Here is a 26,968-nt window from a genome sequence, read left to right on the forward strand (position 1 = left end):
ACCAACCCATCATTTCAGTGACAGGGTCTGCCACACGACTGTGACTGATATGACGGGTTGGTTTGGACCCCCCCCAAAAAAGAAGCAATTAATCTCTCCTTGCACAAACTGGCTCTACAGAGGCAAGATGTCCACCTCATCTTCACCCTCCGATATATCACCGTGTACATCCCCCTCCTCACAGATTATCAATTCGTCCCCACTGGAATCCACCATCTCAGCTCCCTGTGTACTTTGTGGAGGCAATTGCTGCTGGTCAATGTCTCCGCGGAGGAATTGATTATAATTCATTTTAATGAACATCATCTTCTCCACATTTTCTGGATGTAACCTCGTACGCCGATTGCTGACAAGGTGAGCGGCGGCACTAAACACTCTTTCGGAGTACACACTTGTGGGAGGGCAACTTAGGTAGAATAAATCCAGTTTGTGCAAGGGCCTCCAAATTGCCTCTTTTTCCTGCCAGTATAAGTACGGACTGTGTGACGTGCCTACTTGGATGCGGTCACTCATATAATCCTCCACCATTCTATCAATGTTGAGAGAATCATATGCAGTGACAGTAGACGACATGTCCGTAATCGTTGTCAGGTCCTTCAGTCCGGACCAGATGTCAGCATCAGCAGTCGCTCCAGACTGCCCTGCATCACCGCCAGCGGGTGGGCTCGGAATTCTGAGCCTTTTCCTCGCACCCCCAGTTGCGGGAGAATGTGAAGGAGGAGATGTTGACAGGTCGCGTTCCGCTTGACTTGACAATTTTGTCACCAGCAGGTCTTTCAACCCCAGCAGACCTGTGTCTGCCGGAAAGAGAGATCCAAGGTAGGCTTTAAATCTAGGATCGAGCACGGTGGCCAAAATGTAGTGCTCTGATTTCAACAGATTGACCACCCGTGAATCCTTGTTAAGCGAATTAAGGGCTGCATCCACAAGTCCCACATGCCTAGCGGAATCGCTCCCTTTTAGCTCCTTCTTCAATGCCTCCAGCTTCTTCTGCAAAAGCCTGATGAGGGGAATGACCTGACTCAGGCTGGCAGTGTCTGAACTGACTTCACGTGTGGCAAGTTCAAAGGGCATCAGAACCTTGCACAACGTTGAAATCATTCTCCACTGCACTTGAGACAGGTGCATTCCACCTACTATATCGTGCTCAATTGTATAGGCTTGAATGGCCTTTTGCTGCTCCTCCAACCTCTGAAGCATATAGAGGGTTGAATTCCACCTCGTTACCACTTCTTGCTTCAGATGATGGCAGGGCAGGTTCAGTAGTTTTTGGTGGTGCTCCAGTCTTCTGTACGTGGTGCCTGTACGCCGAAAGTGTCCCGCAATTTTTCTGGACACCGACAGCATCTCTTGCACGCCCCTGTCGTTTTTTTAAAAATTCTGCACCACCAAATTCAAGGTATGTGCAAAACATGGGACGTGCTGGAATTTGCCCATATTTAATGCACGCACAATATTGCTGGCGTTGTCCGATGCCACAAATCCACAGGAGAGTCCAATTGGGGTAAGCAATTCCGCGATGATCTTCCTCAGTTGCCGTAAGAGGTTTTCAGCTGTGTGCGTATTCTGGAAAGCGGTGATACAAAGCGTAGCCTGCCTAGGAAAGAGTTGGCGTTTGCGAGATGCTGCTACTGGTGCCGCCGCTGCTGTTCTTGCGGCGGGAGTCCATACATCTACCCAGTGGGCTGTCACAGTCATATAGTCCTGACCCTGCCCTGCTCCACTTGTCCACATGTCCGTGGTTAAGTGGACATTGGGTGCAACTGCATTTTTTAGGACACTGGTGAGTCTTTTTCTGACGTCCGTGTACATTCTCGGTATCGCCTGCCTAGAGAAGTGGAACCTAGATGGTATTTGGTAACGGGGGCACACTGCCTCAATAAATTGTCTAGTTCCCTGTGAACTAACGGCGGATACCGGACGCACGTCTAACACCAACATAGTTGTCAAGGACTCAGTTATCCGCTTTGCAGTAGGATGACTGCTGTGATATTTCATCTTCCTCGCAAAGGACTGTTGAACAGTCAATTGCTTACTGGAAGTAGTACAAGTGGGCTTACGACTTCCCCTCTGGGATGACCATCGACTCCCAGCGGCAACAACAGCAGCGCCAGCAGCAGTAGGCGTTACACGCAAGGATGCATCGGAGGAATCCCAGGCAGGAGAGGACTCGTCAGAATTGCCAGTGACATGGCCTGCAGGACTATTGGCATTCCTGGGGAAGGAGGAAATTGACACTGAGGGAGTTGGTGGGGTGGTTTGCGTGAGCTTGGTTACAAGAGGAAGGGATTTACTGGTCAGTGGACTGCTTCCGCTGTCACCCAAAGTTTTTGAACTTGTCACTGACTTATTATGAATGCGCTGCAGGTGACGTATAAGGGAGGATGTTCCGAGGTGGTTAACGTCCTTACCCCAACTTATTACAGCTTGACAAAGGGAACACACGGCTTGACACCTGTTGTCCGCATTTCTGGTGAAATACCTCCACACCGAAGAGCTGATTTTTTTGGTATTTTCACCTGGCATGTCAACGGCCATATTCCTCCCACGGACAACAGGTGTCTCCCCGGGTGCCTGACTTAAACAAACCACCTCACCATCAGAATCCTCCTGGTCAATTTCCTCCCCAGCGCCAGCAACACCCATATCCTCCTCATCCTGGTGTACTTCAACACTGACATCTTCAATCTGACTATCAGGAACTGGACTGCGGGTGCTCCTTCCAGCACTTGCAGGGGGCGTGCAAATGGTGGAAGGCGCATGCTCTTCACGTCCAGTGTTGGGAAGGTCAGGCATCGCAACCGACACAATTGGACTCTCCTTGTGGATTTGGGATTTCAAAGAACGCACAGTTCTTTGCGGTGCTTTTGCCAGCTTGAGTCTTTTCAGTTTTCTAGCGAGAGGCTGAGTGCTTCCATCCTCATGTGAAGCTGAACCACTAGCCATGAACATAGGCCAGGGCCTCAGCCGTTCCTTGCCACTCCGTGTGGTAAATGGCATATTGGCAAGTTTACGCTTCTCCTCCGACAATTTTATTTTAGGTTTTGGAGTCCTTTTTTTACTGATATTTGGTGTTTTGGTTTTGACATGCTCTGTACTATGCCATTGGGCATCGGCCTTGGCAGACGACGTTGCTGGCATTTCATCGTCTCGGCCATGACTAGTGGCAGCAGCTTCAGCACGAGGTGGAAGTGGATCTTGATCTTTCCCTAATTTTGGAACCTCAACATTTTTGTTCTCCATATTTTAATAGGCACAACTAAAAGGCACCTCAGGTAAACAATGGAGATGGATGGATTGGATACTAGTATACAATTATGGACGGGCTGCCGAGTGCCGATACAGAGGTAGCCACAGCCGTGAACTACCGCACTGTACTGTGTCTGCTGCTAATATATAGACTGGTTGATAAAGAGATAGTATACTCGTAACTAGTATGTATGTATAAAGAAAGAAAAAAAAACCACGGTTAGGTGGTATATACAATTATGGACGGGCTGCCGAGTGCCGACACAGAGGTAGCCACAGCCGTGAACTACCGCACTGTACTGTGTCTGCTGCTAATATATAGACTGGTTGATAAAGAGATAGTATACTCGTAACTAGTATGTATGTATAAAGAAAGAAAAAAAAACCACGGTTAGGTGGTATATACAATTATGGACGGGCTGCCGAGTGCCGACACAGAGGTAGCCACAGCCGTGAACTACCGCACTGTACTGTGTCTGCTGCTAATATATAGACTGGTTGATAAAGAGATAGTATACTCGTAACTAGTATGTATGTATAAAGAAAGAAAAAAAAACCACGGTTAGGTGGTATATACAATTATGGACGGGCTGCCGAGTGCCGACACAGAGGTAGCCACAGCCGTGAACTACCGCACTGTACTGTGTCTGCTGCTAATATATAGACTGGTTGATAAAGAGATAGTATACTCGTAACTAGTATGTATGTATAAAGAAAGAAAAAAAAACCACGGTTAGGTGGTATATACAATTATGGACGGGCTGCCGAGTGCCGACACAGAGGTAGCCACAGCCGTGAACTACCGCACTGTACTGTGTCTGCTGCTAATATATAGACTGGTTGATAAAGAGATAGTATACTCGTAACTAGTATGTATGTATAAAGAAAGAAAAAAAAACCACGGTTAGGTGGTATATACAATTATGGACGGGCTGCCGAGTGCCGACACAGAGGTAGCCACAGCCGTGAACTACCGCACTGTACTGTGTCTGCTGCTAATATATAGACTGGTTGATAAAGAGATAGTATACTCGTAACTAGTATGTATGTATAAAGAAAGAAAAAAAAACCACGGTTAGGTGGTATATACAATTATGGACGGGCTGCCGAGTGCCGACACAGAGGTAGCCACAGCCGTGAACTACCGCACTGTACTGTGTCTGCTGCTAATATATAGACTGGTTGATAAAGAGATAGTATACTCGTAACTAGTATGTATGTATAAAGAAAGAAAAAAAAACCACGGTTAGGTGGTATATACAATTATGGACGGGCTGCCGAGTGCCGACACAGAGGTAGCCACAGCCGTGAACTACCGCACTGTACTGTGTCTGCTGCTAATATATAGACTGGTTGATAAAGAGATAGTATACTCGTAACTAGTATATATGTATAAAGAAAGAAAAAAAAACCACGGTTAGGTGGTATATACAATTATGGACGGGCTGCCGAGTGCCGACACAGAGGTAGCCACAGCCGTGAACTACCGCACTGTACTGTGTCTGCTGCTAATATATAGACTGGTTGATAAAGAGATAGTATACTCGTAACTAGTATGTATGTATAAAGAAAGAAAAAACAACCACGGTTAGGTGGTATATACAATTATGGACGGGCTGCCGAGTGCCGACACAGAGGTAGCCACAGCCGTGAACTACCGCACTGTACTGTGTCTGCTGCTAATATATAGACTGGTTGATAAAGAGATAGTATACTCGTAACTAGTATGTATGTATAAAGAAAGAAAAAAAAACCACGGTTAGGTGGTATATACAATTATGGACGGGCTGCCGAGTGCCGACACAGAGGTAGCCACAGCCGTGAACTACCGCACTGTACTGTGTCTGCTGCTAATATATAGACTGGTTGATAAAGAGATAGTATACTCGTAACTAGTATGTATGTATAAAGAAAGAAAAAAAAACCACGGTTAGGTGGTATATACAATTATGGACGGGCTGCCGAGTGCCGACACAGAGGTAGCCACAGCCGTGAACTACCGCACTGTACTGTGTCTGCTGCTAATATATAGACTGGTTGATAAAGAGATAGTATACTCGTAACTAGTATGTATGTATAAAGAAAGAAAAAAAAACCACGGTTAGGTGGTATATACAATTATGGACGGGCTGCCGAGTGCCGACACAGAGGTAGCCACAGCCGTGAACTACCGCACTGTACTGTGTCTGCTGCTAATATATAGACTGGTTGATAAAGAGATAGTATACTCGTAACTAGTATGTATGTATAAAGAAAGAAAAAAAAACCACGGTTAGGTGGTATATACAATTATGGACGGGCTGCCGAGTGCCGACACAGAGGTAGCCACAGCCGTGAACTACCGCACTGTACTGTGTCTGCTGCTAATATATAGACTGGTTGATAAAGAGATAGTATACTCGTAACTAGAGATGAGCGGGTTCGGTTTCTTTGAATCCGAACCCGCACGAACTTCACTTTTTTTTTCACGGGTCCGAGCGACTCGGATCTTCCCGCCTTGCTCGGTTAACCCGAGCGCGCCCGAACGTCATCATGACGCTGTCGGATTCTCGCGAGACTCGGATTCTATATAAGGAGCCGCGCGTCGCCGCCATTTTCACACGTGCATTGAGATTGATAGGGAGAGGACGTGGCTGGCGTCCTCTCCATTAGAATAGATTAGAAGAGAGAGAGAGAGAGAGAGATTGTGCAGACAGAGTTTACCACAGTGACCAGTGCAGTTGTTGTTAAGTTAACTTTTATTTAATATATCCGTTCTCTGCTATATCCGTTCTCTGCCTGAAAAAAACGATACACAGCAGTCACACAGTGTGACTCAGTCTGTGTGCACTCAGCTCAGCCCAGTGTGCTGCACATCAATGTATAAAAGCTTATAATAATTGTGGGGGAGACTGGGGAGCACTGCAGGTTGTTATAGCAGGAGCCAGGAGTACATAATATTATATTAATTTAAAATTAAACAGTGCACACTTTTGCTGCAGGAGTGCCACTGCCAGTGTGACTAGTGGTGACCAGTGCCTGACCACCAGTATAGTAGTATATTGTTGTATACTATCTCTTTATCAACCAGTCTATATTAGCAGCAGACACAGTACAGTGCGGTAGTTCACGGCTGTGGCTACCTCTGTGTCGGCAGTCGGCACTCGGCAGGCAGTCCGTCCATCCATAATTGTATAATTATATACCACCTAACCGTGGTATTTTTTTTTCTTTCTTTATACCGTCGTCATAGTCATACTAGTTGTTACGAGTATACTACTATCTCTTTATCAACCAGTGTACAGTGCGGTAGTTCACGGCTGTGGCTACCTCTGTGTCGGCAGTCGGCAGGCAGTCCGTCCATCCATAATTGTATTATAATATATACCACCTAACCGTGTTTTTTTTTTCATTCTTTATACCGTCATAGTGTCATACTAGTTGTTACGAGTATACTACTATCTCTTTATCAACCAGTGTACAGTGCGGTAGTTCACGGCTGTGGCTACCTCTGTGTCGGCAGTCGGCAGGCAGTCCGTCCATCCATAATTGTATTATAATATATACCACCTAACCGTGGTTTTTTTTTCATTCTTTATACCGTCATAGTCAGTCATACTAGTTGTTACGAGTATACTACTATCTCTTTATCAACCAGTGTACAGTGCGGTAGTTCACGGCTGTGGCTACCTCTGTGTCGGCACTCGGCAGGCAGTCCGTCCATCCATAATTGTATTATAATATATACCACCTAACCGTGGTTTTTTTTTCATTCTTTATACCGTCATAGTGTCATACTAGTTGTTACGAGTATACTACTATCTCTTTATCAACCAGTGTACAGTGCGGTAGTTCACGGCTGTGGCTACCTCTGTGTCGGCAGTCGGCAGGCAGTCCGTCCATCCATAATTGTATTATAATATATACCACCTAACCGTGGTTTTTTTTTCATTCTTTATACCGTCATAGTGTCATACTAGTTGTTACGAGTATACTACTATCTCTTTATCAACCAGTGTACAGTGCGGTAGTTCACGGCTGTGGCTACCTCTGTGTCGGAACTCGGCAGGCAGTCCGTCCATCCATAATTGTATTATTATAATATATACCACCTAACCGTGGTTTTTTTTTCATTCTTTATACCGTCATAGTGTCATACTAGTTGTTACGAGTATACTACTATCTCTTTATCAACCAGTGTACAGTGCGGTAGTTCACGGCTGTGGCTACCTCTGTGTCGGCAGTCGGCAGGCAGTCCGTCCATCCATAATTGTATTATAATATATACCACCTAACCGTGGTTTTTTTTTCATTCTTTATACCGTCATAGTCAGTCATACTAGTTGTTACGAGTATACTACTATCTCTTTATCAACCAGTGTACAGTGCGGTAGTTCACGGCTGTGGCTACCTCTGTGTCGGCACTCGGCAGGCAGTCCGTCCATCCATAATTGTATTATATACCACCTAACCGTGGTTTTTTTATACCACCTAACCGTGGCAGTCCGTCCATAATTGTATACTAGTATCCAATCCATCCATCTCCATTGTTTACCTGAGGTGCCTTTTAGTTCTGCCTATAAAATATGGAGAACAAAAAAGTTGAGGTTCCAAAATTAGGGAAAGATCAAGATCCACTTCCACCTCGTGCTGAAGCTGCTGCCACTAGTCATGGCCGAGACGATGAAATGCCAGCAACGTCGTCTGCCAAGGCCGATGCCCAATGTCATAGTACAGAGCATGTCAAATCCAAAACACCAAATATCAGAAAAAAAAGGACTCCAAAACCTAAAATAAAATTGTCGGAGGAGAAGCGTAAACTTGCCAATATGCCATTTACCACACGGAGTGGCAAGGAACGGCTGAGGCCCTGGCCTATGTTCATGGCTAGTGGTTCAGCTTCACATGAGGATGGAAGCACTCAGCCTCTCGCTAGAAAACTGAAAAGACTCAAGCTGGCAAAAGCACCGCAAAGAACTGTGCGTTCTTTGAAATCCCAAATCCACAAGGAGAGTCCAATTGTGTCGTTTGCGATGCCTGACCTTCCCAACACTGGACGTGAAGAGCATGCGCCTTCCACTATTTGCATGCCCCCTGCAAGTGCTGGAAGGAGCACCCGCAGTCCAGTTCCTGATAGTCAGATTGAAGATGTCAGTGTTGAAGTACACCAGGATGAGGAGGATATGGGTGTTGCTGGCGCTGGGGAGGAAATTGACCAGGAGGATTCTGATGGTGAGGTGGTTTGTTTAAGTCAGGCACCCGGGGAGACACCTGTTGTCCGTGGGAGGAATATGGCCGTTGACATGCCAGGTGAAAATACCAAAAAAATCAGCTCTTCGGTGTGGAGGTATTTCACCAGAAATGCGGACAACAGGTGTCAAGCCGTGTGTTCCCTTTGTCAAGCTGTAATAAGTAGGGGTAAGGACGTTAACCACCTCGGAACATCCTCCCTTATACGTCACCTGCAGCGCATTCATAATAAGTCAGTGACAAGTTCAAAAACTTTGGGTGACAGCGGAAGCAGTCCACTGACCAGTAAATCCCTTCCTCTTGTAACCAAGCTCACGCAAACCACCCCACCAACTCCCTCAGTGTCAATTTCCTCCTTCCCCAGGAATGCCAATAGTCCTGCAGGCCATGTCACTGGCAAGTCTGACGAGTCCTCTCCTGCCTGGGATTCCTCCGATGCATCCTTGCGTGTAACGCCTACTGCTGCTGGCGCTGCTGTTGTTGCCGCTGGGAGTCGATGGTCATCCCAGAGGGGAAGTCGTAAGCCCACTTGTACTACTTCCAGTAAGCAATTGACTGTTCAACAGTCCTTTGCGAGGAAGATGAAATATCACAGCAGTCATCCTACTGCAAAGCGGATAACTGAGTCCTTGACAACTATGTTGGTGTTAGACGTGCGTCCGGTATCCGCCGTTAGTTCACAGGGAACTAGACAATTTATTGAGGCAGTGTGCCCCCGTTACCAAATACCATCTAGGTTCCACTTCTCTAGGCAGGCGATACCGAGAATGTACACGGACGTCAGAAAAAGACTCACCAGTGTCCTAAAAAATGCAGTTGTACCCAATGTCCACTTAACCACGGACATGTGGACAAGTGGAGCAGGGCAGGGTCAGGACTATATGACTGTGACAGCCCACTGGGTAGATGTATGGACTCCCGCCGCAAGAACAGCAGCGGCGGCACCAGTAGCAGCATCTCGCAAACGCCAACTCTTTCCTAGGCAGGCTACGCTTTGTATCACCGCTTTCCAGAATACGCACACAGCTGAAAACCTCTTACGGCAACTGAGGAAGATCATCGCGGAATGGCTTACCCCAATTGGACTCTCCTGTGGATTTGTGGCATCGGACAACGCCAGCAATATTGTGTGTGCATTAAATATGGGCAAATTCCAGCACGTCCCATGTTTTGCACATACCTTGAATTTGGTGGTGCAGAATTTTTTAAAAAACGACAGGGGCGTGCAAGAGATGCTGTCGGTGGCCAGAAAAATTGCGGGACACTTTCGGCGTACAGGCACCACGTACAGAAGACTGGAGCACCACCAAAAACTACTGAACCTGCCCTGCCATCATCTGAAGCAAGAAGTGGTAACGAGGTGGAATTCAACCCTCTATATGCTTCAGAGGTTGGAGGAGCAGCAAAAGGCCATTCAAGCCTATACAATTGAGCACGATATAGGAGATGGAATGCACCTGTCTCAAGTGCAGTGGAGAATGATTTCAACGTTGTGCAAGGTTCTGATGCCCTTTGAACTTGCCACACGTGAAGTCAGTTCAGACACTGCCAGCCTGAGTCAGGTCATTCCCCTCATCAGGCTTTTGCAGAAGAAGCTGGAGGCATTGAAGAAGGAGCTAACACGGAGCGATTCCGCTAGGCATGTGGGACTTGTGGATGCAGCCCTTAATTCGCTTAACAAGGATTCACGGGTGGTCAATCTGTTGAAATCAGAGCACTACATTTTGGCCACCGTGCTCGATCCTAGATTTAAAGCCTACCTTGGATCTCTCTTTCCGGCAGACACAGGTCTGCTGGGGTTGAAAGACCTGCTGGTGACAAAATTGTCAAGTCAAGCGGAACGCGACCTGTCAACATCTCCTCCTTCACATTCTCCCGCAACTGGGGGTGCGAGGAAAAGGCTCAGAATTCCGAGCCCACCCGCTGGCGGTGATGCAGGGCAGTCTGGAGCGACTGCTGATGCTGACATCTGGTCCGGACTGAAGGACCTGACAACGATTACGGACATGTCGTCTACTGTCACTGCATATGATTCTCTCAACATTGATAGAATGGTGGAGGATTATATGAGTGACCGCATCCAAGTAGGCACGTCACACAGTCCGTACTTATACTGGCAGGAAAAAGAGGCAATTTGGAGGCCCTTGCACAAACTGGCTTTATTCTACCTAAGTTGCCCTCCCACAAGTGTGTACTCCGAAAGAGTGTTTAGTGCCGCCGCTCACCTTGTCAGCAATCGGCGTACGAGGTTACATCCAGAAAATGTGGAGAAGATGATGTTCATTAAAATGAATTATAATCAATTCCTCCGCGGAGACATTGACCAGCAGCAATTGCCTCCACAAAGTACACAGGGAGCTGAGATGGTGGATTCCAGTGGGGACGAATTGATAATCTGTGAGGAGGGGGATGTACACGGTGATATATCGGAGGGTGAAGATGAGGTGGACATCTTGCCTCTGTAGAGCCAGTTTGTGCAAGGAGAGATTAATTGCTTCTTTTTTGGGGGGGGTCCAAACCAACCCGTCATATCAGTCACAGTCGTGTGGCAGACCCTGTCACTGAAATGATGGGTTGGTTAAAGTGTGCATGTCCTGTTTTGTTTATACAACATAAGGGTGGGTGGGAGGGCCCAAGGATAATTCCATCTTGCACCTCTTTTTTCTTTTCTTTTTCTTTGCATCATGTGCTGATTGGGGAGGGTTTTTTGGAAGGGACATCCTGCGTGACACTGCAGTGCCACTCCTAGATGGGCCCGGTGTTTGTGTCGGCCACTAGGGTCGCTAATCTTACTCACACAGCTACCTCATTGCGCCTCTTTTTTTCTTTGCGTCATGTGCTGTTTGGGGAGGGTTTTTTGGAAGGGACATCCTGCGTGACACTGCAGTGCCACTCCTAGATGTGCCCGGTGTTTGTGTCGGCCACTAGGGTCGCTAATCTTACTCACACAGTCAGCTACCTCATTGCGCCTCTTTTTTTCTTTGCGTCATGTGCTGTTTGGGGAGGGTTTTTTGGAAGGGCCATCCTGCGTGACACTGCAGTGCCACTCCTAGATGGGCCCGGTGTTTGTGTCGGCCACTAGGGTCGCTAATCTTACTCACACAGCTACCTCATTGCGCCTCTTTTTTTCTTTGCGTCATGTGCTGTTTGGGGAGGGTTTTTTGGAAGGGACATCCTGCGTGACACTGCAGTGCCACTCCTAGATGGGCCCGGTGTTTGTGTCGGCCACTAGGGTCGCTTATCTTACTCACACAGCGACCTCGGTGCAAATTTTAGGACTAAAAATAATATTGTGAGGTGTGAGGTATTCAGAATAGACTGAAAATGAGTGTAAATTATGGTTTTTGAGGTTAATAATACTTTGGGATCAAAATGACCCCCAAATTCTATGATTTAAGCTGTTTTTTAGTGTTTTTGGAAAAAAACACCCGAATCCAAAACACACCCGAATCCGACAAAAATAATTCGGTGAGGTTTTGCCAAAACGCGTTCGAACCCAAAACACGGCCGCGGAACCGAACCCAAAACCAAAACACAAAACCCGAAAAATTTCAGGCGCTCATCTCTACTAACTAGTATGTATGTATAAAGAAAGAAAAAAAAACCACGGTTAGGTGGTATATACAATTATGGACGGGCTGCCGAGTGCCGACACAGAGGTAGCCACAGCCGTGAACTACCGCACTGTACTGTGTCTGCTGCTAATATAGACTGGTTGATAAAGAGATAGTATACTACTAATATTATATATACTGGTGGTCAGGTCACTGGTCACTAGTCACACTGGCAGTGGCACTCCTGCAGCAAAAGTGTGCACTGTTTAATTTTAATATAATATTATGTACTCCTGGCTCCTGCTATAACCTATAACTGGCACTGTAGTAGTGCTCCCCAGTCTCCCCCACAATTATAAGCTGTGTGAGCTGAGCAGTCAGACAGATATATAATATATATAGATGATGCAGCACACTGGCCTGAGCCTGAGCAGTGCACACAGATATGGTATGTGACTGACTGAGGTACTGTGTGTATCGCTTTTTTCAGGCAGAGAACGGATATATTAAATAAACTGCACTGTGTGTCTGGTGGTCACTCACTATATAATATATTATGTACTCCTGGCTCCTGCTATAACCTATAACTGGCACTGCAGTAGTGCTCCCCAGTCTCCCCCACAATTATAAGCTGTGTGAGCTGAGCAGTCAGACAGATATATATAATATTATATATAGATAATAGATGATGCAGCACACTGGCCTGAGCCTGAGCAGTGCACACAGATATGGTATGTGACTGAGTCACTGTGTGCTGTGTATCGCTTTTTTCAGGCAGAGAACGGATTATAAATAAAACTGGTGGTCACTGGTCACTATCAGCAAAACTCTGCACTGTACACTACTGAGTACTCCTAATGCTCCCCAAAATTAGTAAATCAAGTGTCTCTCTAATCTATTCTAAACGGAGAGGACGCCAGCCACGTCCTCTCCCTATCAATCTCAATGCACGTGTGAAAATGGCGGCGACGCGCGGCTCCTTATATAGAATCCGAGTCTCGCGATAGAATCCGAGCCTCGCGAGAATCCGACAGCGTCATGATGACGTTCGGGCGCGCTCGGGTTAACCGAGCAAGGCGGGAAGATCCGAGTCGCTCGGACCCGTGAAAAAAAACATGAAGTTCTGGCGGGTTCGGATTCAGAGAAACCGAACCCGCTCATCTCTAATGTAAAGTCCTGTTTTGCGTTAAACAGGGCTTCTCACCTTACTGCCATTCACGGAGCAGGTTACCATGGAAAAGTCCTTGACTTCTCCAGCAGCCCCCCTGCTTCGTGCCTGAACCACTTCACCATACTTTAGTATGGTGAGTGCGATTCATGAAGGAACGGAAAGCTCTGCTTTCCACTTCTCCATGCCACTTCTCCATGCCACTTCTCCATGCCACTTCTCCATGCCACGGATCCATGGAGTCCAGGTTCACCATCTCAAGATGGTGCAACCTTAACTTTGGTGCAGAGACAGCAGGGAAGCTCAATGCTTCACTGCTCTCTGCTCGGCACCTGGTGCTGGCTCCGCACCCTGACCTCCCAGCAACCATTGCGGCCTGCCAGGGGCACAGAGTACGGCGCATGCACAAACGGGACATGCCGGCTTCAATGAGGGGAGCGCTAGACCAAACTGCATCTCTGGACCCCTGGATTCCACAGTGCATTATCAGAGAGGTGTGTATACATGAATTGCTACTTATCTAAGCCATGCATGGCATCCAACCGATGCGATGTATAGTGATAAATAGCAATTGAGTTTACACTTTCTACATGAATAGACCCCTTAATCTCTCTCCACTTTATCTCTCTCCAAGGCTTAGTACATCTGTCCCTCTCTCTTCACCCTTTCTCATTTTCTCTCTCTCTCTCTCTCTCTCTCTTTCCCCTTCCCCATTTTCTCTCTCCCCTCCTTTCCCTATGTTTTTCCCTATTTATGGAGCCCTCTCTTAGGGAGAGATGTACTAAGCAGTGAAAAGAGTGGAGAAGTGAGCCAGTGGAGAAGTTGCCCATGGCAACCAATCAACTGCTCTGTATAATTTTATAATATGCAAATTATAAATGTTGCTTCAATGCTGATTGGTTGCCATGGGCACTTCTCTACTGGCTCACTTCTCCACTCTTTTCACTGTTTTGTACATCTCCCCATTACTCTCCTGCCTCTTCCACTCTGAGATACAGTTAGCTGCTGCATGGGGAGGATGTGGTGTCCAGGCAGCTGCCAGTGAGAGCTGTGAGGGGAGGGGATGGGAGGGAGAGGTCAGGACCTACCTGCAGCTCTTGTGAGCAGCTGTTAGAGACATGATTAACAGCTTTATTATTATTTTAATAGGAAGCTTAATAAGGTTTCTCCTCACATGTAAACCTGAACAGACTATTGACACTGGAACACATAACTGCAGAGATCTGGATAATACACCATACATGCTGACGGAGTGGGTCAAGAGTAAGACCCAGTATTTCTTCAGCTTCAGTAGCTAAAGCCGGGGTGGGGAACCTCAGGCCCACGGGACGTATAAGGCCCTCAAAGCCACTTGATCCGGCCCAGCCAGGCTCACCTAACCAAGGGAGATGCCAGGCATCCGCTGAGATTTTGTTACCAGCAGGCTCCCGGCACCTTTCCCTCAGCAGCAGCCGGAGGCAGGAGCTCACTCCTGAGCTCCGGCTTCCGGCTCAGGCAGTGTACGTGTGCGGCTGTGCAGCGCTATGGGAGAGACGTCATGACTGCTCTCCCATAGTTCCGAGGAGCAGGCGGCCAGGCGGAGGGCAGTGGTCTGGAAGCAGGAGCAGGGCTGGTGAGTATTTTTTTTTTCTTTTAATGTGTGTGTGTTCGCAGCATTACTAGGGGGCATATATAATGGCGAATAAATACTGACTGGGGGCATATCTAATGGGGCTTAACAACTGACTGGGGGCACAACTACTGACTGGGGGCATAATTACTGACGGGGGGGCATAACTACTGACTGGGGACATAACTACTGACTTGGGGCATGCTAATTTTTAAGTTGATAATTTTTGTATGGCCCCCGAAGGATTTTATAAATATCCAAATGGCCCTTGGTAGAAAAAAGGTTTCCCACCCCTGAGCTAAAGCAATGGAACAGTGGTCTGACCTGTTGATAAATTAGATTCCATTCAAACAGCTCTAAGTCTCCGTTATTCTCCATTGCAAAGCAACTCAAAGTAGGAACAGATTATTTGGGAAAGACTGCTTTAGATGCATCTTCAGTACACTCGAAGAGTTCTGGCTAACAGTTGTGGCTAGGCGCAATCTATTGTTAAAATCATGGAATGCGGATTCAGAGACAACAACATTTTTAAAAAGGTTTAACTTTTCTGCATAACTAGATCAAAAAAAATCCACAGGAGATAAAAGCTAATATTTACCATTAGGAAGATCTGCTACAGCCTAAGGATCAGTCCTTTTGTCCACCTTGTAAGCATTAGTCAGCCTCATCCTTTGGGTCCAGAGGATAGCCACTCTTGTTCCAAGGTTTTGCATGACAATTAAGGATTATTTAGGATGAATAAGAGGAAGCCAAGGAAACAGGTGCCTAAGCTCCAGGATAAATCGGCATGATGAGAAGGGCATTCCCCACATAAGTTTCTGTGGTGGGTGTTCATCTACTGTCATTCAGGGACAAGTACATAAGTGAAAAAGGTCATTTTCAGACAGAATGTACGACGGTAGTACCATAAATAAGGTAACAATCTTCTCAAATTCATTCATCTCGTACATATACGTATAATCAACAGTATGGCCATTGTACAGATTATTTTTCCATATACTGTAGTCCCCATATTTGTCTAAGCATTTGCTCCAATGATACGCCAATGCATCTATCCAGAAGAAATCAGTGTCAAGCACCTGAAGCCAGGACATGACGGCTTGCTGAACTTTACCATAGGTTGCGAATTGGCTTCCACCCAGGTGCTTCTTTAGTGGTCAAAAGAGATGGAAATCACTTGGTGCCAGATCAGGACTATAGGAAGAATGGTCCAGTAACTCCAAGTGATAGCTCAGTAACAACAGCATGCAATTGACTGAGTGTTGCCTGGACTTAACGTGCAGCAATATGATGCCTGTTCGCAGCAACCCAGGTCATTTTAGACAAATTGCCACCCTCAATCAGCTCAATGCGTCACAACAATAGCAGTCAGCATTCATACCTTTGTGAGGAAATCAACAAGAAGAATGCCCTTGTGGTCCCAAAACATGGTCACTGTGACCTTTGCTTATGGAGTTCTGAATTTCTTTGAAGGGGGGGGATAATGTGTGTTTCCATGTGATAGTTGCTTGCTTTGTCTCCGTTGTCACATGATGCACCCAAGTTTTATCGTCTGTAACATCTGCTGCAAAAACTGCACTCCCTCCTCATGGTACCATATCAAGTGCACGAGAGACAACCCAATTGTATTGTTTTTGTGAACTTCTGTGAGTTACTTCGGTACCAAGTGTGAAAAGTTTTTCCTGTACCCCAATTGCTCATGAACAATTTTGTGCACAGTACCAACTGAGATGTTCAGTTCGACAGCAATATCACTAACACAAAACCGTCTGTCCTCCTGAATCAGACCTTCAATGTGGCACAAATTGTCATCTGTGGTGGACCTGCTTGGCTGGCCAGATCTTGAACGTTTATGTTGCCGTTATCAAAGGTAGTGCACCAAACCCAAGCCTGTTTCCATGCCACAACATAATCACCGTACATATTGACAAGCTGGCAATGAATTTCAGCTGATGATGTGCCCCAGCCCACCATCTTACAACTGATGTTGGGACAGTATGACTGATATGAAACACAGTGCAATGGCCATGAAGGGATGCAGTTGTATATGTGTTCTAGCCTGGTGGGAAATTAGAATGAAATAGAGAACATTTTACACGTTAGTGGTCTTGCTACTTTACTTATTGAACCACCCTTGTGCTTTTCAACAGGTTTACCAGATGGAGGACGGATAAACCTTTTTGTAGAAAACTCTGAACCTATTTGCATGGGTTGGCAGATGCTCCAGTAAATGTGCTAGGTGGAGACAGAAAAAATGTCAAAACAAGTATTAGAAAACTGAGCGCCAAATGTAATTACTTACAGTTTCCATCAAGATAGTCAATAGACTTAAATCAGCAATTAGTAAATATTTGGCTCCCACATATCGCCGGTTAACATTTGGACCTCAAACTTTAACCACCCTCTTTATTAATTTAAGCTTAACGGTTTCCAGATCAAATATTGCTGATTTCTACAGCGGGGTACATTGGTTTCCACAGGGAAACATCGGGGTGTAGAGATGGAACTTGATCCAGGCACCATCAGGCTAAAGCTTTAGACTGTCCCAAGATGCATTGGGGCCTCCTCTATAACCCTGCCTCCAGGCACTGTGAGCTCAGTTTCAAGTTGGTACCTGCAGAAGCAGGTCACTTAACAGGGGAGCTGCACTGGGCAGCCCTGAAAAAACTTTTAGAAGACTTCAAGGGCTGCAGCACCTACATGTCAGGGTGACATTATGTGCTGCAACTCCGTCACCTCCCCAGTGGCGTCGCATACTCCTGCTGGCTCTGTTCCTGGGTACTTGCGGAGGGAACGCTCCAGCATTGGGCACACGGTCACAGCACTCTCCTATTTTGCGTGGCTGCTACAGAAGGGAGGAGGTAAGAGGGTCCCCCAGGCGGGACCCGCCATTAAATCACGTTCCAATCACAGTCTAAAGAGATGGACTGCGACGCTGGCGTGGACACTGTAACCGAGCAGGGACCCTACTATATCCACCAGGGCATAGGAGTATAGGTCAGGTGTACTAATGCCCACTTTACTAAGACTCCATAGTACCAGGTGGTGAGGACCAGCATAGAGGAGAAGGCGCTTGACCTGTAGCCCCTCCCCCAGCTCCGGGCACCATCTACTGCTGGTGTTCCCACCCTGGAGCTGCCTCATACTCTCCCTCACTCCCTGACTGAGACACTGGGCGCCATCTTCTGAGAATAGCTGTGACTGGTCTCCGGGATTGCAGGGCAAGGTCTCCCTTGTAAACCCACCTGTACATCAGCACCGTGCTTTTACAAGCACTTACTGTAAGTATTCTACATGTCAATATTAAGACAGCATTAGTTAAGAACAAGTGTACCTGTGCCAGAATATATTGTATGAGTATTCTGATATATACATCCGGTCTCAGACCATGCATTGTTATATATATATAATATACATATACTAGTCCAGTGCAGTTTTATTGTATTACTGAAATAATTATCTGCATTGTCATTGTGACTGTGTGTGCCTGTATCTGCTGTGTGGATTTCACTTTCAGTGTATCCCAGCTACAGTATATCTATCACTGTATTCTGTACTCTAAGGGACATGGGAGGTAATTGAGTTGATCGCAGCAGCAAATTTTTTAGCAGTTGGGCAAAACCAAGGGGGTCATTCCGAATTGATCGCTCGCTAGCAGTTTTTAGCAGCCGTGCAAACGCATTGTCGCCGCCCACTGGGGAGTGTATTTTCGCTTTGCAGAAGTGCGAACGCTTGTGCAGCAGAGCGCCTGCAAAATCTTTTTGTGCAAAACAAGACCAGCCCTGTAGTTACTCTGTGTTGATTCTAACGATGGTGGGATGGCTTTTGACGTCACACACCCACCCAGCGTTTGCCCAGCCACGCCTGCGTTTTCACCGACACGCCTGCATTTTTCTAAGCACTCCCTAAAAATGGTCGGTTGACACCCAGAAGCGCCCTCTTCATGTCAATCTTCCTGCGTTGTGCCGTGCGACTGAAAGCTTCGCTAGAACCTGTGCAAAACCACAATGGACTTTGTACCTGTACGTCGTGCGTGCGCATTGCGGTACATACGCATGCACAGAAATGCTGATTTTTAGCCTGATCGCTGCGCTGCGAACAACGGCAGCAAGCGATCAACTTGGAATGATCCCCCATGTGCACTGCAGAGGGGGGCAGATGTAACATGTGCAGAGAGAGTTAGATTTGGGTGGGGTGTGTTCAATCTGAAATCTAAATTGCAGTGTAAAAATAAAGCAGCCAGTATTTACCCTGCACAGAAACAAAATAACCCACCCAAATCTAACTCTTTCTGCACATGTTATAACTGCCTCCCCAGCAGTGCACATGGTTTTGCCTAAATGCTAAAAAAAATCCTGCTGCGATCAACTTGGAATTACCCCCAAGGTTTTGCCCAACTGCTAACAAATTTGCTGCTGCGATCAACTCTGAATTACCTCCTCTGTGTGTCAGGGTCCATATATAGTGCTTCACAGTATTTACCGATTAAAGTGTACTCTACTCTGTACTCGGTCACCTAATACCGGATTTATTCTCTAGTGTTGTGTGCTGGACACTCAGTCGCATAATACTGGACTTATTCACTGGTGTTGTGTACTGTGGGGGTCATTCCGAGTTGATCGCTCGCTAGCTACTGTATTTATAGTCATCACCTATGGGGGAGTGTATTTTCGCTTTGCAAGTGTGCAAACGCTTTTGCAGCCGAGCGGTACAAATACGTTTTTTGCAGTTTCTGAGTAGCTCTGGACTTACTCAGCCACTGCGATCACTTCAGTCTTTTTGGTCCCAGAATTGACGTCAGACACCCTTCCTGCAAACGCTTGGACACACCAGCGTTTTTCAAAACACTCCCAGAAAATGGTCAGTTGACACCCATAAACGTCCTCTTTCTGTCAATCACCTTGCGATCGGCTGTGCGAATTCTTCATTAAATCCATCGCCCAGCACCGATCCTCTTTGTACCCGTACGACACACCTGCACATTGCGGTGCATACGCATGCACAGATTTGCTGATTTTTGACCTGATCGCAGCGCTGCAAAAAATAGCTAGCATGCAATCAACTCGGAATGACGCCCTGTGTCCATAGTCACATACTGGTGGATTTATTCGCAGGTACTGTACTCTGTCTTGCTGTATCGTACTAATACACTCTGCGGTTGCATTCACTAATAATGTCTAACACAAAGGGCGGGAAATCCGGGGGCGCTCCTGCATCCTGCAGCGCATGCGCCAAGGATTTGCCGGAGGAGGAAGTTTTGTGTGACGGTCTGTGTGCTATGTACCATACATCTCCCAGTCAGTCCTCGGCTCCAGTAACCAATCAGGAGCCACCGTGGGCAGCGTTCTCAACTATGATCAATACACTTGTGACACGCCATACGCCCCTTATGGAACCTCCTGTGCAATTACAGCCACATATTGTCCCTATGGTAAATCCGCCTTGGGCGGATAATTTTGTCTACCCAGTTGCAACAATTGAGTCACTCCTTTGTTAGACATAAAACTGCCCCAAGTCACTCTCGAGTCACGGGGTTATCTAAGTGGGCTACTTCCTCCTCACAATCCACTAATCTCTCAGAAGATTCTTCTTATGAGTATACTGTCCCGTCAGACACTGACACAGCTGCTCCTGACGAGGAATCTACTACTCAGGTTGATGTCCCTGACTTAGTAGGTGCTATTAAGCAGATCCTACAAATCACTGATGATGATGATGATGATGATGATGATGATGATGATGATGACGATCCACTACGGAAACCTGATAAGTTTAAACGTCAGAAGGTAACTGAAACGTTATTACCGCATTCTGACCATCTAGTGGACATACGACAACCCTTGTATTCTCCAGGAAAGAAATTTTCCCAGTCTAAAAGGATGGTAGCTCGCTATCTCTCCCTACAGAGTTGTGTAACAAGTGGAAAAATTCACAACAGGTGGATTCCCATGTCACCCGTCTAGTGGTGTCATCTACTCTACCTGTCACCACTGTCACCTCACTGAAGGAACCGACAGATAAGCGTGTTGAGGGATGCCTGAAGTCTATTTACTCCCTTACAGGTGCTGTACATAGACCCACTATAGCGGCCTCTTGGGCTGCAAAAGGAATTGAAGCATGGGTTCAGGCATTAGAGGATTAGCTGCCTCACGATATATCTGACATTGCCAGACAGTACCTGTCTCACATTACCACCACCGCCTATTACATTCAGGAGGTGTCCTATGAGGTGGGTGTGTTGGCGGCCAAGGCATCGACTATGTCCACCCTGGCTCACTGTATTCTGTGGTTGAGGTCGTGGAAGGTGGACCTGGACTCCAAAAAGACCTTGGAGGTACTCTCTTTTAAGGGAGACATCCTGTTTGGGGAAGACCTCATGTAACAAGCGACCTTCCACCAGACAAGACGCTGACACAGTTGTATGAAAGAAAAGCAGACCGTTACTTCCACAGCATAGTAAACAGACATTTCACAGCAAGTTCAATGGGTACCTTAATTAGGCACCAGTTCACAAACAGCATGTACACAATCTCAGGCTCCCTGTCCCTAACCCACTGGCCCGCCCTCTATCGCCTAGCCACTTGTTGGCATCAGGAGCCCTGAGCCCTTGCCCTAATGAGCTTTATAAAAGTGTGGCACAGGTGTGCCTTATTGCTGGGAGCGCTTGCTCCAATACCTGGACCGGACCTGCATGGGTATTTCTGTGTATCAACATCAATACAATAGTATAATTTCCAACTGCCAGATAATCTTTGACACAACATTATGGTTATTATAAAAAAGAGGGGTAAAACGTAACGGCAGTCATCAACATCAGTCAAAATTTTATACAAAATAATCCTTCATAGGAGACCACAAATAGGTTGAACTCGATGGACAATTGTCTTTTTTCAACCTTAGATACTATAGCCCTCATTCCGAGTTGTTCGCTCGCAAGGCGATTTTAGCAGAGTTACACACGCTAAGCCGCCGCCTACTGGGAGTGAATCTTAGCTTCTTAAAATTGCGAACGATGTATTCGCAATATTGCCATTACAAACTACTTAGCAGTTTCAGAGTAGCTTCAGACTTACTCGGCATCTGCGATCAGTTCAGTGCTTGTCGTTCCTGGTTTGACGTCATAAACACACCCAGCGTTCGCCCAGACACTCCTCCGTTTCTCCAGCCACTCCCGCGTTTTTTCCGGAAACGGTAGCGTTTTTATTCACACGCCCATAAAACGCCGTGTTTCCGCCCAGTAACACCCATTTCCTGTCAATCACACTACGATCGCCGGAGCGAAGAAAAAGCCGTGAGTAAAAAAACTATCTTCATAGCAAAATTACTTGGCGCAGTCGCAGTGCGAACATTGCGCATGCGTACTAAGCAGAAAAACGCTGCGATGCGAAGAAAATTACCGAGCGAACGACTCGGAATGAGGGCCAATGTTACTATGTAAAGAGACAACCTGCTGTGTTCCAACCCCTCCTTGGGACTTCCTCTTGGTCCAGTCCTAAACCCAGGTCGCCTTAGCCCGGGCACCCGAACTGTTGTTCTCTGTCCTGCAAACACCCGGGGTGGCATCCGGACTGGACTGCAACATATCCTCCCCCTAAGCTTCGAGCCTACGGGTGAAGCTGAGTCGTTGCTTGTCACTCTCAGCAGGCATACCCCTTTTCGGGTCGGTCTCTCTCCAAGTCCTCCCCCCCCTCTAGCTTCCCCCCACAGGGCTGTGCACCTTTTGAGGAGAGGAACTTCCTTGAAAGGGCATCTGCATTGCCCTGTAATCCTCCTGTTCTGTGCTTGACCTTGAAGCGGAATGGCTGGAGGGCAAGGAACCACAGTGTTACCCGGGCGTTGGTCTCCTTATTTTGGCACATCCATCAGAGCGGAGCATGATCGGTGATTAACGTGAACTCCCGTCCCAGGAGATAGTACCTCAGAGTCTCTACTGTCCACTTAATAGCCAGGCATTCCTGCTCTATCGTGGCATATCGCTGTTCCCTAGGAAGTAGTTTCTTGCTGAGGCAGAGGACTGATTTCTCTTCCCCACCTACCTCCTGAGACAAACTGCTCCGAGGCCTGTTCCTGAAGCATCTGTCTGCAGGATGAACCTTTTACCAAAGTCTGGGGCTATCAACACTGGTGCTTTACACAGGGCACTTTTTAAGTCCTTCCAGGACTCATGTACCTGGAACGTCCACACAAGCTTGTCCGGACTTTGCTTTTTCAAGAAATCAGTGAGCGGAGCTGTTCTGGTGGCAAAGTTCGGGACAAACTTGCGGTAATATCCCACTAGGCCCAAGAAGGCCCTGAGTTGGGTTTTCCTCTCAGGCCTTGGCCATGCAGCAACCGCCTCCACCTTATTGAACTGAGGTTTGATTTGGCCCCGGCCCACCACGTACCCCAATTACGTGGCCTCCGACATACCTATCGCACACTTCTCTGGGATGGCCGCAAGTCCGTGGAAATGCAGAGACTTTAATACGACTTCCACTTTGGCCAGATGAGACTCCCAGTCGTCGCTGAAGATAACAATGTCATCTAGGTACGTGGCTGCGTACTTTCGGTGGGGCTGGAGGAGCTTATTAATGAAGACCAAATGGCAAGACTCAATACTGAAACAGGCCATCTGGAGTGGAAAAAGCCATTTTTGCCTTGGCAGCCTCAGTGATGGGAATTTGCCAATAGCCTTTAGTAAGGTCAAGAGTGGTCAAGTATTGGCTTTGGGCCAGTTGCTCAATCATCTCATCAATGTGTGGCATGAGATAGGCATCAAATTTAGATACTTGGGTCAACCTGCGGAAGTCGTTGCAGAACCGCAGTGCTCCGGACGGATTGGGAACCTGCACTATGGGGTTATTCCATCCGCTGGTGGACTCTTCAATAATCCTCAGGCATAACATGTCCTCCACTTCCTTGCGTACTGCGTCCCTCTTTGCCTTGGGGATCCGGTACGGCCGCAGATTGACCACTACCCCCGGAGGAGTAACGATATCCTCCTCGATGATGTTTGTCTTCCCTGGAATAGCCGAAAAAACATCTAAATTTCTCCTTACCATGTCTTGAGCTTGATGTGGCTTGACCTCGTCAAGCGATTTGTCAATTGGGACCGTGCATGCCGATATCTTGGCCACTCTTGCAGTTGCTGTCTCTGAGCTTTCCTTCCAAGGCTTTAGCAGATTTATATGACAGATCTGTGTAAGCTTCCACTTTCCCGGTTGGCTCACAGCCTCGAGCCCTGTAAATGGCCCTTGCCAATGGACATAAAGCTTGCCCTTCACTGTGGGTACCAGGACCAAGACCTTGTCTCCAGGGTTAAAACTCTGTTTCTTAGCTGGAACATCATTATAACGTTTCTGCCTAGAATGGGCATGAGTCATATGGTCCCTGATCAATGGAGCTATCTGCTGGAACTGCCCATAGAGCTGGTGAATGAACTGTACTACATATGATTTCGTGGACGTCTGTTGTTCCCATCCCTCCTTTAGGAGGTCCAGGATTCCCTGAGGCTGTCTGCTGAACAACAGCTCAAAGGGGCTGAAGCCAGTATAGTACTAGGGAACCTCTCGGATTGCGAACATCAGAAAAGGTAGGAGCTGGTCCCAATCCCTTTTGTCCTGGGCAACTGCCCTCCTGAACATCTGCTTGAGTTTGTGGTTAAAACACTCCACCAAGCCATGAGTCTGGGGATGATACACTGAGGTGCAAATCTTCTTAACCCCCAGCAGCCGATATAAGTCACTCATCAGCCGGGACATGAAGGGGGTCCCCTGGTTAGTGAGGACCTCCTTGGGTATGCACAGGCAGGAGAAGATCAGCAATAGTTCTTTGGCAATGGTTGCTGTCTTCATATTTCTTAGAGGGATGGCTTCAGGGTATCGTATGGCATAATCAAGGAGGACTAAGATATACTGTTGTCCCCTTGCTGATTTTTCTACTGGCCCCACAATATCCATCCCAATCCTTTCAAAGGGAATGGAAATTACCAGAAGAGGGATGAGGGGAGCTCTGTATTGGGGCTTTGGTGCGGTATGCTGGCAGATGGGACACTCCTGACAGTACTTTGCTACCGATGCTCGGATTCTCGGCCAGCAAAACCACTGCTGTATCCTTTGCAGAGTTCTCTCCTCCCCCAAATGTCCTCCCCACAACTGTGAATGGGCAGCTTCTAGGACCAGAGGCTGATGGACCCGTGGTACTATAAGCTGCTCAAATTTCTTGCTCCGTTCCTCGACAACCCGATATAGTAAATCTTTCTCTACTATGAAATAGGGGCTGCCTCCCCCTGGGGAAGGGTGAATAAATTTTCCCATTATAAGTACAAATGTTCTGGAAAGCATTCGCAAGGTTCGGGTCTTCCTGCTGGGCTCGTCCGAAATCCTGAAGCGACATGACAGTTCTTAATGTCCTTTTGTCACTCGCCTCCTCCGGATCGGTCGGCTCTTCTGGCCTAGATGTATCGACTCCACACACTCGGTTCCCGAGGACTTACTCGTCCTTCGAGCCACGAAGCTGGGAGAGGAAGGCAGCTACTTGAGTTGAAAAGCCAACAGTTCCGATAGGCCAGGGAAATCTCGCCCCAGGATCAAAGGATAGGGCGAGCGTGGGGCGACGGCTGCCACAAGCTAGATTGTCCGCCCCCGATGTTGTACTGGAAACTGCACTCTGGGGTACTTGCGAGTGGCACCATGGATGCAGAGCCCCTCAACCGCAGGTAAGACCTGGTCAATACCTTCAGGGACCGACCCCGCGGAGATAATTGACAATTCACTCCTGGTATCGACAAGCATCTGGATTGGCCGTGCTGCGATCTGGAGGGTCACCTGGAATCAGGAGGGCACAGACGACCCCTAGCTTCAGACACATCTGTAGGCTGGTTGCCCTGATTTCCCAGCTCCACACTCCATAGGCTCAGGTTGTTTGGTACAGTCCTTTCAGATGTGGCCCTGTTCCTCGCACTCATAGCAGATGACTGGATTGGTCCAGGCCCCTGCTTCCGGAGTTTGACGTGTCCGGGGTCTTGGGACTGGTCCAGTCTCTCAGTCTAAGGGCTTAGCCATTTTCCCCAGCCCAGCATATCTCTCCATTGCGGTGGCTAGGTCCTCCATATTTCGAGGGTCAACCTGGAGAACCCACCTCTGCATGCCTCTAAGACCAGCACACAGTGGTCTATGGCTATGATCTCCACCATTTGGGCAGTCGTATTCTTTTTCGGCTGAAGCCAAGACCTTGCCATTTTTAGCAGTTAAGCCAGCTGGATTCGAGAATTCTCTGGTCCAAAGCCAGTCCTTGAAGCGCTGGGTTTTGCAGGCAGATGCGACCCAGTATGGCAGCTTTAAGCTGCGAATAGGTGGATGCCTGGTCCGCCGGGAGGCCACGGAACATTTTCTGGGGATCCCTCATCAAATATGGGGCCCGCTTATTCGCCCATCTATCCTCTGGCCATCCCAGGCGTTCAGTCGCACGCTCAAAGGTCCCCTGGTAGGCTTCCACATCATCTGAGGGACACATCTTTTGCAACGGCCTACAGTAGGCTCCTGGTGATGCTGTCGCAGGAGACCTACTTCATCATGAATCAGGTGCAGGGTCTCCTGCTGAGCCTGTTCTTGTGTTTGGAAAAGCTGCATCTGGGATTGTTGGCCCGCAGCCACATTAATTAGGGCCCTTAACAACTCCTCCATGGTAGAAGGGACGGATGCATGATATATGAATCTTGTGTCCCTTAACATACACCACCAAACCACAGTTCAACAACAACAACAAAAAACACCAAGGAAAAAAAAAAGTTTTTTTTTTTAACTAATTAACTCACACACCCTAGCTGGTTACTAACCTGACCAGAGGAAGTTTTCAGAGTCTGTGGAGCCGCTGGGTTCCCGCTGCACTTGGTGCATTCAGCAGAGGGTCCCTGTTCGGGTGCCAATTTGTAACAAGCGACTTTCCACCAGACAAGACGCTGACACAGTTGTATGAAAGAAAAGCAGTCCGTTACTTCCACAGCATAGTAAACAGACGTTTCACAGCAAGTTCAATGGGTACCTTAATTAGGCACCAGTTCACAAACAGCATGTACACAATCTCAGGCTCCCTGTCTCTAACCCACTGGCCCGCCCTCTATCGCCTAACCACTTGTTGGCATCAGGAGCCCTGAGACCTTGCCCTAATGAGCTTTATAAA

General features: G+C 47.5%; 1 long non-coding RNA gene across 1 annotated transcript in view; it reads right to left on the reverse strand.

The window, feature by feature from the left end:
- Positions 1–15,419: 15,419 nt before the first annotated feature.
- LOC134911136 (uncharacterized) overlaps positions 15,420–26,968 on the reverse strand; it is a 37,119-nt gene continuing 25,570 nt past the window's right edge. The window contains exon 5 of the long non-coding RNA XR_010176342.1: positions 15,420–17,044. This is a non-coding gene — a long non-coding RNA (uncharacterized LOC134911136). The remainder of the gene's footprint in view (positions 17,045–26,968) is intronic.

Source organism: Pseudophryne corroboree, chromosome 4 (assembly GCF_028390025.1).
Source record: "Pseudophryne corroboree isolate aPseCor3 chromosome 4, aPseCor3.hap2, whole genome shotgun sequence".
Lineage (NCBI taxonomy): Eukaryota > Metazoa > Chordata > Amphibia > Anura > Myobatrachidae > Pseudophryne > Pseudophryne corroboree.